The sequence below is a fragment of the Mirounga leonina genome, unplaced genomic scaffold (genome assembly GCF_011800145.1).
Source record: "Mirounga leonina isolate KUSES-001 unplaced genomic scaffold, KU_Mleo_1.0 Mir_101609, whole genome shotgun sequence".
NCBI lineage: Eukaryota > Metazoa > Chordata > Mammalia > Carnivora > Phocidae > Mirounga > Mirounga leonina.
In genome coordinates, this window is record NW_023270164.1 from 364,785 (window position 1) to 378,900 (window position 14,116).

The 14,116-nt window shown below is 34.2% G+C and overlaps 1 pseudogene; it reads right to left on the minus strand.

The window, feature by feature from the left end:
* Positions 1–1,593: 1,593 nt before the first annotated feature.
* On the minus strand, positions 1,594–2,457 carry LOC118008821 (annotated as a pseudogene).
* Between the last annotated feature and the right edge of the window lie 11,659 nt (positions 2,458–14,116).

The following is a 14,116-nucleotide window of genomic DNA, read 5'->3' on the forward strand; positions in this document are numbered from 1 at the left end:
GAAGGGAGGCAGGGAGGGTAGGAGAGATAAGGATAAATGACAAAATTGAATATAATATTTGCATCTTAAATCACATACAGAGAGTAAACATTGCTATTAAATAAAAAAAAAAATCTAAGAAATAAGCAGAAAAAGTCCAAAAGCTTTAGGAAAAAAAATTGGTAAATGACATGTAAAATAGTTCACAGAAAAAGAACCAGCAATGGCCCCTAATCACATATATATAATAAGAGAAATACAAATTGAAACTACAGTGAGGCATGATACCTAAAAACAGATAAACATTTTGAAAACATACTCTGTTGTTAAGGCTGTGAGAAAACAATCACTTTTTTTTTAAGATTTTTATTTATTTATTTATTTATTTATTTATTTATTTATTTATTTATGCAAGAGAGCGAGAGAGAAAGTGAGCAAGAGCAGCAGGGAGGGGCAGAGGGAGAAGCAGACTCCCCGCTGAGCAAGGAGCCCGATGTGGGGCTCCATCCCAGGACCCCGGGGATCATGACCTGAACCAAAGGCAGACGCTTAACCAACTGAGCCACCCAGGCGCCCAACAATCACTTTCATACACTGCTAGTAGAAATTCAAAACCATACCCCTTCTAAGATTTGATATTAGCAAATTATTAATTACCTAAATTAAATAGACATTTACCCTTTGACCCAGAAATTTCACTTCTGGGATCTGCCCCTAAGATACACTCACAGAAATATTAAGTGACTAATGCACAAGTCTATTTACATCCTTACTATTTGCAAAAGCACAAAGGTTATACAAAAGAATGAAAAAAACATTATACCTCTTTGGGTACCTTTTGGGTAACAAAGGTGTAAGAATTCATACACACACTCATCCACATATACATACATATGTGCTAATACTTTCTAAAAGAAACAGTGAAGGGATAAACCAAGTATTACTTAGAAGAAATAGTAAACTTTAGATAGGAAGAAGACAAAAGAGAGGTGGTGGAAAGTACAAGAATGAAAGCTAGGTATTTTTTTAATGTGCCTTGTTTATAGTTTTGACCTTAGAACGTTGCTCATGTTTTATGTATTTAAAAGATAACATTAAATTTTAAAAAGTGAGGCAATCCCTAAAATAAAAACCAAATTGAAACTCACTAATGTTACTTTATATCAAATTGGTAGCATAATGGCAAGGCTATTTATCTGTTAATTTAAAAATAGAATTTTGACTGAATATACTCCTAAGTGGAACCAAAAATAAAGATCACTAAATCTTAAATTGCAGCTACTGGGCTTGTTATTAAGTTTAATGTTAGTATAATTTTAAAACTATTATAAGCATATACACACACTCCACCACACACAAAATAGATTACAGCATATACGTTATTATACTAATATCATTAGGAACGAAGATTTTCAGTAAAAAAGACAAGATAAAGATATAAATCAAACAAATTAAATAAAATCCTATGATTGTCATTTAAATTTGGGAAATCAATTTTATGAATTTGTAGTTTATTTACTTACTTCTTTAGAAACTTTTTTTTCTGCCAACTTTATATTCCATTTTCTATTTAAGAGCTAGTGGAAGAACAGCTTAAGACCACTCAGTGACTGTTCATTCAGTGGCATGAGCAGAGGCGGGGCTGCAGACCAGTCTTCAGTGGGGGTAGGGGGCTGCTTGCTCCAGTCTTCGGTAGGGAACCACTGGCAGGCACAGAGGGCACCTGCCTGCCTGCAGACACAGCTGCGACCTCAAGTTTAGTAGCAGTAAATTCAGGTGCTAGAGAGATCCGTTCACCGTGAAATTCCTCCTGGTTCGCAGCCTTTTTAGCAGCAGTATACTCTTCAATTTCTTCAGGATTTCTGTGGAAGTACAGATCAGACAGGACCGACGGAGAGTGCTCACGGGAAATGGTGCCGCGCATGCGCAGAATCTCCGGGCCCAGAATCCACCGCATCTGACCCACCGAGCGGGTGCTTACTGTTGTTGTGTGAGGTGACCAAGCTCACATAGCACAGAGGAGAATCTGCGTTACACAGACCAGTGGTAGGCAAGTTAACTTAAGACGCCTCTGTAAGAGGCTAGCGGTCAGCCCTGGGATAGAGTAACTTCTGGAAGTCGCAGTTCCCGGAACGCTGCCTGGATCTGATTAGTAAAGTTTCCAGGAGTGAAGTGGCCGGCAATAGAAGTGGCCCCGCTGGCAACTACAACTTAAAGCACAGCCCGCTGGCCAGTATTCTTGAAGGATATGATACTGACATCAGCTGGATTTTCAATAGCAACAGTGGCATGAACTGCCAAAAGAAGATTCTCCCCAGTTCTCTTCAGATTTATGATATAGATGCCATCACTTTTCCTTTTGTAGATGGCCTGTTTCATTTGGAAGTCAAGGTTGGTGACACCTAAGTGGGCTCCTCCTGCAAGGACTTTAAGGACATCCTTCGTCTTAATTTTCAGGACGCCACGAGGTCCAGACATAGTGAACGTTTCCCTTTCTGACAGGAACCTAGGACAATGCTGTATGGACTCCTAAGTAGCAGGAAAAGGTAGAATTTATTTTTTTTCTTTTTAAAATAAATTAAATGCATATCTCTTAGGTCTCTACTAAAATGCTCAAAAAACTGATAGCCCAGTAGAAAATGGAAACTTACCACCCAGATATAATTTCCAAATATTATTTTCCACCAAAAGGAACTACCAGGGCCCCTTGAAGATATATCTGATTCTAAGCTGTGATCAAAAATATCCAAGGTGAGCCTAGTCATCTTGTCATTTCTGAAATCCTATACCTAAATGCTATCACAGACTAGAAAAGGACACAGGAGGCAAGGTAAAGAGACCCCCATTAGCCGAAGATAGGACAATTTGAGGTTCACAAAGAAGACTAAATACTGAGATGTAACAAATCTATTAAAATTGGTCATTACACTTAACAATTATACTTAATCCTTCATTGTTCATCTCTTGATATTTTACTTAGGCAAGCAGCTCATTATTCAGGAAATTCATACATAAGGTAAAACAATCAACGAGACTTGCATAGCACTACTTATGAAATATTCTTGCCAAAATAAAATAAAATAAAATGAAATAAAATAAACTGAATCAATTGGACATCTAGATCTAACAGTTACATGAAATTTGATTAAAAAAATACATGAGAATTTTAAATACAAAAAACAGGATAGTATATGAAAATACGATAAACCAAAGAATATGGAAGTTAGGAAATAATAAATACAAGATCAGAAATTTATGAAATTCAAAAAAAAATTTGTGAAATTCAAAACAAATACACAACGGAGAAAATCAACAAGATAAAAGTTGATTATTTTTAAACTATAAATAAAAACCACTGGTAAAATTAAGAACAGCAACACATATAAATAATATGAGGGATGTAAAAGGGGGAAAACAGTAAGTACAGATAAAACTCAGATTACAGGAAGAAAAAGCAATGAAGAATTTTATGACAATGAGCTTGAAAATGTAGACAAAATAGTCAATTTTCTGGAAAATAATGTTATAAAAATTGACTTATCACAATATTGTCTTATCACAAATAAATTGAATCGTATTTTAAAATGTAGAACAATAACAAACACAAGGCCTAAGTGGTTTTCAGCCAAATTCTACCAAATTGCAAAGAAAAGATAAATCTAATCTTATAAACACATTTTCAGAGAATACAGAAAAAAAATAGATTACTCCCTAATTCATTTAATGATGAGACGTTAACATCAATAGCAAAACCTGACCGTGGTAGACTGAGAAAGAGAGAAACTGGAAACCAAAGCACTCATTAACATAAATGCAAAGATCCTAAACACAATATTAGCAAATTAAACCAAGCACTGTAAAAATATATAGTACATTGTGCCCAGTTTTGGTTTTTAGAGCTTTTCAAGATTGTGTTTTCGTAACAGTACTCTGGCTGCCATGTTGAGAAGAGACAAGGGAGAAGAAGCAGAGGTGGGAGAGCAGCTAGGAGTAGGGTTGCCAGATAAAATTTTTATTGGCTAAATCTGGCTCTAGTTAAGAGACTATTGCAATAATTGAAATGAGATGTGTTGTTGGCTTGTACCAGGATGGTGGCAAGGCAGATGGTGAACAGTGATCAGATTCTGGAAACATTTGATAATAAATTCAACAGGTTTTTTTGATGGTTTGGATATGGGTTATTTTCTATCCTTCTGTCTATCATCACTTTGTCCCACTCTGTTCTAGACCATTATCATCCCTTCCTGAAGTTCTGAAACAGCTTCCTAATTGTTCTGTTTCCTCTCACCCTGTCCCTTTACAGTTCCAAATTTCCAGTCTAAATAATATTTCTAAAAATGCAAATCTAATTATTCACTACCTAAGTCCCTTCAATGACTTAGTTTTGCCCTTTAGATAATGTCTGACTCCTAAATATAGATGACATTCACTCTGAAAGGCCATCACTTCCACTATGCAACCTTTACCCTCTGTCTGGCTAAGTCCTATTCATTCTCTATTTCTTAACCTAAATGTGGCATTCAGAGGAAGACCATCACTAAGACAGGTCTGTACCATTGCAATAGGCTCCCATAAAATTCTAGTTTCTCCTACCGTAACATTCATCAAGCTGCATTATAATCATTTATTTAACTGGATGTTTTCTCAACTGTTTTTGTAACTTAGGGGAGGAGAGAGATATAAGTATCTTATTTATTATCATATCCCTAGACCTTGAAGAATGTTTGACACAGAGTACATAATATCTTAAATGAATGATTAATAAATTAGCTAATTATGTATTTGCATTTCATATTTGCACAAGGATTACTGAGACCTACAAAATAACAAATGCTGTCCTTCATAACAGCACACAAAAAGGTATCATTAATTATTTGCTAAAAATAACTACATAGAATGAGTTTTTTTAACTTAAAATCTACATTGTTGTATATGTCACAAAACATAATTTTAACAGCACACACTTTAACATTTTATTTTAAAAATAATTATTTCAATCTCTGATTATCTACAACTTCATTTCTACAATATGAAAATAAAATGAACTTTTATTTCTATGTATTTTATTTCACTACCTATCAATAAGATGACTAAAGAGAATAAACACATTAGGGAACATTTCTGAACATTGTGAAAGACAATGAAGTGACTCTAAAATAGAAGTAAATGAAGCATAAGAATTACTAAAGAAAAAGGGCACATTTAAAACTTTAGGGAAGGATTAATAATTTAAGTGTGCATGTCACTGATAAACTCAACTTCACATAAAAAAAATTTAATAACATGAAGCTAGAAATATTGTGAACTTGTGGCCTTTTTAAAAGTAGTAACTTTTTTAGTCCTAGCTTGAATTTGACCCACCATTAATCTCATCCTATCTACCAGACTTTCTCATGTGCAAAAATGTGATGCACAGCCCCCAATGCCGAGAATTTACTTTCTAAAATTTTTCTCTTCTTTTTTAAAAAAAGAACTAGCACTTCTTAGATAATAGCTCATCTTTTGACCTGGAACATATTATGACTGCCCCCAAACGAGGAAGATTTCAAAGATAGCTGGGATAGTGCAAGGATTATATGAACTCAGTTAAAAAAATTCTCATTGTCTACATTTTGATGATATGTGCATAACAGAGAAAATATAATTATTTTGAACAAGTTGAGTCTGTAAATAAAAGCATAACTCTTTAGTTATAATCATAAGAAGAAAATTTAATATGAAGTTTAACAAAGTTATAATACATATGAAAGGTGATTTAGTAATTTTAACTTAATTTAGTAGTTAATTTTAATGATATAAGTGTAATGTATATAATATTCTTTTTTCTGTTAAGTAATTATCTTTTTATAAAGAATAAATTTGTATCTTTCTCAGTATTTGTTATGCAAGCCAAATTGTTTAGGAAAATTAAGGTCCTATGGAAACAAACTGAATATAGCTGGTGGTCTCCCACCATAGATAGGAAGAAAGAAATTTCACATAGTTTTTGAAAGATGAAGAATGGACCAAATATCATATTTCTCACCGACTAGGACATGAAATCTCCCAATGACAAAACCAAATATAATTAGATGATGATAAAGCTTACCTGTTTCCAATACTGATAACAGACTAGAGCAACATACAGTGTTTAATTGGCACCACGCTATAGAGCATTGGACAAGTGAGAATGAAAGAGGAGATTACTTTGGGAAAGCTGACCAGAGTATAAGATATCAAAACTTAAGAGAAAGACTTAAGTTTGATATGGTTGCTGAAGCTTTATTATTAAAATAATGGGACCAGGAACTCCAATTTCAATTATCTTAAGGGGCACAACTATATCCCATGCCCCACTCAAGAATTAATTAGGTGATATCCAGAACCTACAACTTTGACTGCTTTTCTTGACATTTGGATTGTTTCCAATTTAAATACCAGGATGACCATAGCTGTAAACTTCCCAAATCTGCTTGGTGAGACAGAATTTCTCTGTTTCGTTAGAATAGCTTCCTAAAAGTGAAAACACTCCATCCGAAGTGTATACAAATTTAAATATTTGAATAAAGTTTGCCAAAATTTCATTCAGAAAGTCTGTAATAATATATACCATAAATAGTAGTGTATAAGAGTGATTTCCCACAGTTGCCTTCCCAAGTACCTATTCTCTTCTTTACTAACAGAAAGCACATTTCATTCCAGATGGCAATGTGTTCAACCCAAAACTACATTTCCCAGTGACATTGCACCCAAGAGTGAGCAATGAGTTGAAGTATAAATCAGGTAAGCCTTCCGGATTTTCTACATTCTTCCTCCTTTTCCTGCTTGGAATAAGGACATAAAGTAGGGCTATAGCAGGAATCTTGGAGCCAAAGGAGAACCTGAGAATCAAAATTACTTGCTGAGGATGATAACCTTGGCAGTACCAATTAAGGCCTGGATTGCTACACGTGAATCTTATTTTGGATGAGAAAGAAATAAACCTCTGTCTTATTAAAGCCATTTATTATATATGTTCTCTTAGGAATCCTTTTTAAAAATTATGTTTGCAAAATATTTATTCTCAGTTTAATTTTAACTTCTTTCAGGGCTTAGTATCAGTTCATCTTTACCAGGCTTGTATATTTGTGAGCTCTTTTCTCTGTCTTATCCAGTTCCAAAGTTTTTAATAAATCCCACACGTGATGACTCACAGACTTGTATTTCTGTCTGAGAACTCTCTTCAGAAATCCAGACCCAACTGCTTCCTTGAAATCTGAAATTTTCAATTAAATGTCTCAAAGGATACACACACTTAGAATTTCCTGACCCTATTCATGTAACCTTCTCCCTAACACCAAACCCACCTCTTCTAACATGTTTTATCTTAGTGAAAAGATATTAATATCCAATCAATTGCACACATCCAAAACCTAGTTTTCAGTCTGGTATATCTTTACAATGTATACTTTCTCTGTATTCATCACCACTACTCTAATTCATCATCTCTGGAGGTGCACAAATAAAATGGTGTCATAGATGGTTTCCCTATATCCAAATTGTCCCCGTTTAATCTATTCCTAAATACTTCAACCAGTGTGAACTTTTAAAAATGTAAATTTGAACATGTACCTCATATGCAAATAAAATACACACACACACACACACACTTACCGTAAATCAGTCAATGGTTTCCCATGATTTTCAGATAAAGATCAAAAGTGTTAATATGGCCTGTAAGGCCATGCATGTTCTGGTCCCTACTACTTCCCATGCATCATGTGGCACTATCATCTTTTCTCCTATATAGCCACAGTGGCTTCTTTCAGTTCCAGAGCTATGTCATGGTTACTTTCTTCCCAGGATCTTTGAAAATACTTTCTCCTTCATCCCAATGACTCTGATTACTACTATTCATTCTTTAGTTCTCAACACAATGAAAGCATTCTCCGGGATCTTTTTTGATTCTCTCTCTGGGTCACAGCTCCTGGTTTTCTCTCTAGCAATGTGTAGGTACAAGTATCGCCTTCTAGTACTATGTGAAATTTTTATCCTTAGTGCCTAATATAGTGTCTACTGTAATAATGGTACTACACATAGCAATCATTAAATATTTGATGACTAAATTAATCTATGTTTGTGCTGGCTAGAATATATCTTCACGTGTTTCTTCTAAGAGAACATAGGTGGTTCACTTTCTCTGCTCTACGCACATAACATGACTGACAAACCATCTGGCATATTAAGTATTTTTTACTTTCTTTCTCTCTCAAAATACTGTGGATTTTACTCTACTCTCTTCTGCATTTATTATTACAGAAGTTTCAAAGGTCATTTTTTTTATTCCTTGGAGTAAGACTGATTTTCAGCCTCCTTGATTTTAGAATTACTAATTTTTTCTTGAAATGTTTTACAAATTCATTAGGATAAGATGGGTATTTTTCTTGGTAAGCACTTTGTCTTATAAGTCAAATCTTTCTTCAGTTGTATAATGTTTTCTTAAATTATATCTTATATTGATTTTCTTTCATTACCCTTTGGTTTTGATTTCCTCCTTGGGAAGATAAATTTTCTCATTCTATCTTCCCCATGTCTTACCCTGTAGTTTGTGATTGTCCTCCCCTTTTTTGTTATTCTGTGTTCAGGGAAAGTGCACTAGGTTTGTCCTCCATGGGATGGATCAGTTTCTCCAACACCATGACTATGCTCCATTGTTTTCAAAACTGAATTTTAGTCTGCAGTATTAAATCATTGCGGTATTGCCTAGTCTCGCTGAACTCTATTCCTTTCTTCCTGACTTTGAAATCGACTCAGTTTTGATCATGGTTTCTTGTGTTTTCACATAGCTTTCAACGCTCTTACTGAGAACATAATATAGTATGTTTCTTAAAACTAATTTCTACTCATGTGGTACATCTTTCTCCTAAAGATTGGGTTTTTGGTTTGTTTTGTGATTGTTGTTGTTTTGTGACTTGTGACATCTATGAAACATAAGATATAAAGCTTCATCTGCTGTTATATCAGTTTCAGGTCTAAATCAGTAAATTCTTCTTTCTTAGAATAACCATGAGATTACTATTAGAATTATTTTCTTAATTTGTAAAACAAAGAGATAACTGATTAGCCCATCCAGCAGCTGGTGCAAAATAGTTTTTATTGTTGCTGTTTTGTAATTGTAAGTTTTGTTTTTGTAGTCTAATGCTGTTTGTAATGTTTAAGTTTTCTGGTCTAAGGAAGGATATCTTGGTTTCACTGCCTGGTATGCCCATGAGGTAGATATCTGTTTCTGGATATTCTTAGAACTTCTTTTTTTCTTTCATTAGCAGAGATTGTAAATAACACCATTCTCCAAAGGGCACTATTTCTATAGTTCTCTCAACTCAGAATGGAACTGATTGTAAAATGAGAGGCATGAATGAGGCAGATTGGGGAGGAAAGATGATACAGTTCTCTCTTTCTGAGGGGGAGAGTGAATCAGTTTAACAGATAGATGAATGGAAGTTTTTATGGTCCCTCCTTATCTCTGTTGTCTACTACATTCTGCCTCATGAGCTCACTTATGCTTTAGTAAATAAAAATACTTCTTTGAACCTTGCAGACTAAAGATTCTTAGTTTCCAATGCTGCTAAAAGTTTGAAACTTTTTGGAATATTTAATGTGTATTAAATACACATTTTGCTCTCCCAACTAGTTGTTGGAGAGAGCAAGCTAGTTGTCATTATCTGCCATTATAACTTGAAAATCCCTACTTAAATCTGCAGCATTCTTAAGGAGAACATTATTACAGATTCTAAAGACTAACTGACAAAGACTCTTTTGGTACACAAATAAATGTCATGTTTAGACCACCTATCAGTGTTTGAATTTTTGTCTTTTTTTGTACTTTCAACTAAATTTTAAACTCCAATAATATTTTTGTGTTTATATTTACAGTTCAAAATAGCAATTAGAATGTTAACATGTACTATATGGGCGCCTGGGTGGCTCAGATGGTTAAGCGTCTGCCTTCGGCTCAGGTCATGATCTCAGGGTCCTGGGATCGAGTCCCACATCAGGCTCCCTGCTCCTTGGGAGCCTGCTTCTCCCTCTGCCTCTCTCTCTCTGTCTCTCATGAATAAATAAATAAAATCTTTAACAAAAAAAAAAAAAAAGAATGTTAACATGTATTATAGAAGACAAAATATATATTCATAGGCAATATCAGATCTTTTGTTTCATTTAATCAACTGTACACTGATTAGTTAGCATTTGTGGGAAAATGAGTATGTTTGATCAATGTAAATTGATGGTGAAGTAATACAACCTAATAACTTATTTTTGTGCAAAGCCTCCCAGAAATTAGAATGTAATTTTTACATATGTTTAATGATTTTTCTGCACTAACTACCTTTGACTATATTTTTCTCAATAGAAAATGTTGCACTTCTCTTACCAATGTTGTTACAGCACATATCCTAAAACAAAACTCCCATTACTATAATAAATAACTTTATGCAACAGTTTTGTGGGAATTATTTAATTATTCAAAATTCATAATTGTTCACTGATACAAAGTAGAAAGAAGTATTTCTTACAAACTTATTTTGTTTTCTGGAGGGTTTTGATAGAATAGGTATATGAATAATATTTTAGCAATCAGTGTAGAGTTTTTAAAAATAGATTTTTCTTGGGTTAGACGTAAATGATATTTATTTTTAATTTATACTTTATCTGATTAACAACAGAATTTGAGAGGACCTATAAAAATACACAAGAAAAGTACCAAAATGGAAAGAAAAAACTTTATAAATTACTGAATTTGTAAGAAGGTAACATATAATAATGACGGGGGTAACAGTTTCTGTCATTTATTAAACATTAAGCTTTGCTAAAGCAAAATAAAAGCATAAACTCTAAGGTGAATCTAACATAAAAATAGTAAGATTCAGAATATATGAATGCCCTGGACATGGAGCCTGCTTAAGATTCTCTGTCTCCCTCTCCCTTTGCCCCCCCATCCACCCCATCTCTCCCTCTCTAAGAAAAAAAAATTTCTTATATTATCATAGTGTTAAATGGACTTAAATAAGTCCCATCCATTCATTCATTCAACTACTTCATTCAGTTTATTAAATATATATGTATTGAGCCGTTACTATGCACCAGGCACATTTATTAACTTATAGGTTATAGCAGGAAAATAGAATACAGACAAAACTCTGACAATCAGGTGCCTGGGTGGCTCAGTCGTTAAGTGGCTGCCTTCGGCTCGGGTCATGATCCCAGGGTCCTGGGATCAAGCCCCGCATTGGGCTCTCTGCTCGGCGGGAAGCCTGCTTCTCCCTCTCCCTCTCCTCCTGCTTGTGTTCCCTCTGTTGCTGTCTCTCTCTCTCTCTCTCTGTCAAATAAATAAATAAATAAAATCTTAAAAAGAAAAATCTCTGACATGAAGTTTATACTTTAGTAAGGAAAAGAGAAAATTAAGAAAAAAGTAAGATATATGTTATATGTTGATATTGTTGGTCAGTTTAAGGACTACAGGTTGGGGTGGGGGGAGTGTGAGTGTTTAAATTATGACAGCAGAGAACTTTATTCTCACCCAGACAAGTGACAAAATACTTTCTCACCTCCAAATGATTTCACCTGTAGACAAGGTCAGCTTTTTTCTTATAACCATTAGTTCACATTTGCATTAGTTCACATGCCTTAGCAAATGGTTGATGAAGACCCCAGAGTTCCATCTTATGGAATACAGTATACATACTTTACACAGGAAAGTTTTAAGTACAAGTGTATTTAGTGATTCACCTTGGCCAGGGGAAAATTTCAGTATTGCTCCTGTGGGGGTAAAAAATTCTGATTTTTGTGCAGCACCATTTCTCAGTGGCCTGTGGGGTTTGAGTCAGCTACTAAATATATATTGAAATAACTAAACAAATTGCTGCATTGGCTTCATTAGTATTCACAATATGACCTCTGGAAAATATCTACCAAAAACAATTTTGGTTTTGGCAGATTTACTATTATTCTGTCATTTCTGAAAATAATTGGAAAATAGGATCAGTTATTTCTCGAGACAATTTCTGGTTCATGACATTAAGACCATTTAATCTATGTCCAGAATGCCTGTCATCCTCTTTGCTATTACAAGATACACATCTAATTAATTTAAAGTCTGCATCAGAAAATTTAAATATAACCCAAGGTAAAAGGAAACTAAATTTTGGCCTTATTTTCTTCTCTATGGTATTGAAGCCTTATGAGAATACCCATATGAATTCTTATATTTATATTAAAATGCCAGTTTCTGTAATCATGAATACCTTATATGGGTCAAATTATGACTTTTAAAAAGTTAAAAATGACTTATACAGATATAAAATAAACATTTTATTCAACTCATTAACTAATGAAGAAAACCACTAAGATGGTAAAACTGGCTCCAAGAGCATTTCATGAAAAGGGGTTTATATAGTCTAACAAGAAAACCATCTAAAATTTGTTAAAGTAGGGCTGCTAGGTTAGATACAAAACTTATTATTGTCCTATGGGGCAATCAAACCATAACCATCAGGACTGTCTTTTCTATCAGAGAGAAACTTACATTTTAGCAAGTAACTTCATAGTGTCTGGGTTCTAATCAAATAGTAAATAGCAAACTCAGACACAGATACATTCCCCTAGAAAATTGTATAATCTTAGGTTGAGTTTATTAAACAATGTCAGAATAACATTGAAAAGACATGCCGCCCACCTTTTCTGCCTTTTTTCCAGTTTTAATAATTTTCTTAACAATCTCCCTATCTTAGTTCAGGCCAGTATAACAAATAAAAGACTGGATAGCTTAAACATTTATTTCTCACAGTTCTGAAGGTTGGGAAGACCAACATCAAGGTGTCAGCAGTTCTCATGAGGACCCTTTCCTAGTTTGCCGTTGGCCATCTTCTTGCTGTGTCTTCATGTGGCAGAAAGAGAGAGATTATCTCCCTCATGTTTCTTCTTATAAAGGCTCTAATTCCATTCATGAATGCTCCACCTTCATGATCTAATTGAGTTCCAAAAGTCTCATCTCCAAATACCATCACATTGAGATTAGGCTTTCAACATATGAATTTTGGGAGGACACAAACATTCAGTCCATAGCATTCCCTGTTTTGGCCATAAATAATCTCCAAATATTGATCAGAAAAAAAAGGTTGGTTTATAGTTTAGACTGTTTATTTTCACAAATGCTATGAGATGTTAAATAACCCCATAAGCTTTCTTGATCATGTAGTATTTAATAGATACTGAAGTAAAATTGTTACCTTTTGTTTGTAAATTTTATTAAAGAATCCAAGACTGAACCATTTAAAGGATTCTGTAGTCTAGGCTAGGAAGTCAAGGCCAAGAAAATCTCTCTCCTAGATTTTACTATTGTATCCATAGAAATAGCAAATTTCTCTTTGCTCAAGGTCCCCGAAATATGCTCTGGTTCCTGGCCTGCCAGGAAGTGATTTTATCACTTGTAAGGTTGAAACCCTATAAGCTAGGTACCAGGCCAGTTTCCTATGAAGGTTTTGTAGGCATTGGTGTCTTTGTTCTTTAATGGTGAGCCTGATGTACCTGATTAAAAGTGATTCATTCCCAAATATAACACCCCAGTATGTTTTTGGTTGCACAATCAAATTTTCCAATTTAAGGTAAAATGGAGGCAGGTTCTTATGATGATAACTATTACCACAAAAATAAGAAAACTCTAAAAATATTTGTTTCTGAATTATGAGACTTCATTGAGAATTAGATTGCATTTTAAAATGCTTCATTTCTATTTATAAAAGGATAAAACAAGTCTAAATTGAGGGTAAGAGATCTAGAAGGAAAAAAAAGCGATTCTTTATATATTCATCAGTAAATAGAGTATTAAAACAACATCAACAATATTCTAAACAAATAACCACTAATAAAACTTTCTCATCAGTTTATTCAGTCCTATGTAATTAATTCTTGTTCCCTTGGACCTTGGATCTGCAGTCTGCCTCCATGAAGTCATCTTCTTGTGAAATAGTCTTAGGAAGCCTAATTCAGCCCTCTAGCAAAGATTTCCTCTTGGAAAGATTTCTAAGTGATATAAGCTTGACAATCTTCGGTCAAGAGTCTTTTCTTTCTGGGGCACCTGGGTGGCTCAGTCGTTAAGCGTCTGCCTTCGGCTCAGGTCATG